Below are 2,961 nucleotides of genomic sequence, written 5' to 3' on the forward strand. Positions count from 1 at the left end.
TTTGTCCTACCAAAATGAATCACCTCGCACTTAAGAACATAAGAACATAAGAAATAGGAGCAGGAGTAGGCCATCTAGCCCTTCGAGCCTGCCCCGCCATTCAATAAGATCATGGCTGATCTGTCGTGGCTCAGTTCCACTTTCCCGCCCTCTCCCCATAACCCTTAATCCCTTCTCTTATCAAGAACCCATCAACCCGCTTCTTAAAAATATTTAGCGAGGCAGCCTCCACCACTTCAACGGGCAGAGAATTCCAGAGATTCACCACCCTTTGAGTGAAGAAGTTCCTCCTCAACTCCGTTCTAAACCGCCTCCCCTTTATCTTGAGGCTGTGCCCCCTAGTCCTACTGTCTTTTTTGAGCGGGAAGAGTCTCTCCACCTCTATCCTATCCATCCCATTCATCATCTTATACGTCTCAATGAGATCTCCCCTCATTCTTCTAAACTCCAACGAGTACAAGCCTAGTTTATTCAGCCTCTCCTCATAGCTCAATCCCCTCAACTCCGGTATCAGCCTAGTAAACCTCCTCTGCACTCCCTCCAGGGCCAAAACATCCTTGCGCAGGTGCGGCGCCCAAAACTGCACACAATACTCCAGCTGCGGCCTCACCAATGCCCTATACAGCTGCAGCAAGACCTCCCTACTTTTATATTCAATCCCCCTCGCTATGAAGGCCAGCATCCCATTCGTCTTCCTGACCACCTGCTGCACCTGCAAGCTGGGTTTTTGCGATTCATGCACAAGGACCCCGAGGTCCCTCTGCACCGTCGCCTGCTGCAGTTTTTCGCCACGTAAGTAATAGTCCTTCCTACCATTCTTCCTACCAAAGTGTTATCAGGGTTAAACTCCATTTGCCACTTTTCGGCCCAGCTCTGCATCTTTATCACTGTCTCTTTGCAGCATGCAAGAGCCTTCTACCGCATCCAGTACTTCACCAATCTTGGTGTCATCAGCAAATTTACTAACCCAGGTGCTAACTTCAGGTGACAAAGGAACAGCATGTTCCAAAAGCTTGTGGCGTTTACTATCAAATAAACCTGTTAGACTTTAACGTGGTGTTGTGAGACTTCTTACTGTACAAAGCCCGTGGACAGTGAGGACCCAAAGATCAAAGCTAAAGGCTCTGCAGTCTCATCCCTTGCCTCCCAAAGTATCCTAGGATGTATCCCATCTGGCCCAAGGAACTTATTCCTCAGGTTTTTCAAAATTGCGAATACACCTTCCCTCAGAACATCTACCTCCTCCAACGTATTAGCCTGTATCATACACTCATCCTCAAAAATATGGCCCCTTTCCTTAGTGAACACTGAAGAAAAATATTCATTTAACATCTCACCTATCTCTTCTGATTCCATACACAAATTCCCACTACTATCCTTGACTGGCCCTAACCTCACCCTAGTCATTCTTTTACTTCTCACAGAAGAGTAAAATGCCTTGGGGTTTTTATCCGACCCACCAAGGACTCGTTATGCCCTCTCCTAAGCCCTTCCTTTAACTCATTCCTAGCTACCTTGTAACCCTCAAGTGATCCAACTGAACCTTTTTTGTCATCCTCACATAGACTTCCTTTTTCCTCAACAAGACATTCAACTTCCCTGGTGAACACTTTCTTCCCTGCCTGCCAGGGACATACCTAGCAAAGACACGCAGTATTCCTTGAAAAAGCTCCACTTTTCGTTTGTGCCCATACCTGACAGTTTCTGCTCCCTAAACCTGGAATTAAAATCTAATCTCGGTAATCGTAACTGTGACGACAGTCCAAAGATGTGCGGGATAGGTTGATTGGCCGTACTAAATTGACTAGTGTCAGGAGAATTAGCAGGGTAAATATGTGGGATTACAGGAATAGGGCCACGGAGAGATTGTGGTTGGTGCAGCCTCAATGGGCCAAATGGCTGCCTTCTATACTGTAGGGATTCTATGATTGTTCTATGAACTATTCTTAAGAACATAGGAAATAGGAGCAGGAGTAGGCCAACTAGCCCTTCGAGCCTGCCCCGCCATTCAATAAGATCATGGCTGATCTGTCGTGGCTCAGTTCCACATTCCCGCCCTCTCCCCATAACCCTTAATCCCCTCTCTTATCAAAAACCCATCAACCCGCGTCTTAAAAATATTTAGCGAGGCAGCCTCCACCACTTCGACGGGCAGAGAATTCCAGAGATTCACCACCCTTTGAGTGAAGAAGTTCCTCCTCAACTCCATTCTAAACCGCACCCCCCCTTTATCTTGAGGTTGTGCCCCCTAGTCCTACTATCCTTTCTGAGCGGGAAGAGTCTCTCCACCTCTATCCTATCCATCCCATTCATCATCTTATACATATCAATGAGATCTCCCCTCATTCTTCTAAACTCTAACGAGTACAAGCCTAATTTATTCAGCCTCTCCTCATAGCTCAACCCCCTCAACTCCGGCATCATCCTAGTAAACCTCTGCACTCCCTCCAAGTTTAAAATATCCTTGTGTAAGTACGGCGCCCAAAGCCATGGATAACGAAGGAGGTGAAGGAAAGTGTTAAATTAAAAGTGGAGGCGTTTAGAGTAGCTAAGAGTAGTGGGCGAGAAGAGGATTGGGAGAGGTTTAAATGTCAACAAAGATTGACAAAGAAGTTGATAAAGAAGGGTAGGAGAAACTATGAAGCTGGGCTAGCGCTTAATATAAAAAAGGATAGCAAGAGTTTTTATAAGTATATAAAAAGGGCTCTTAATTGTTATAGATACCCATCGGGTTCTTAGATGAGCAAATCTGCCATCTTTGGGTATGACAAAACATTAGAACTCGTATTTTCTGGCTGCAGTTATTCAGTTATTTCTTTTGTTTGCTATTTTCTATTTTACTGTGACATAAAGCAATAATCATACCAGCAATTAAGGAATGTTTTAAAACACCCTTTTTCAGAAGTTCAGGAACAATTGCCATCTTTATTTTGTTTAGCCTACCTGTGACTTCAGAGCGGG

Source organism: Carcharhinus amblyrhynchos, chromosome 7, assembly GCF_965287045.1.
Source record: "Carcharhinus amblyrhynchos chromosome 7, sCarAmb.v2.hapA, whole genome shotgun sequence".
Classification (NCBI taxonomy): domain Eukaryota; kingdom Metazoa; phylum Chordata; class Chondrichthyes; order Carcharhiniformes; family Carcharhinidae; genus Carcharhinus; species Carcharhinus amblyrhynchos.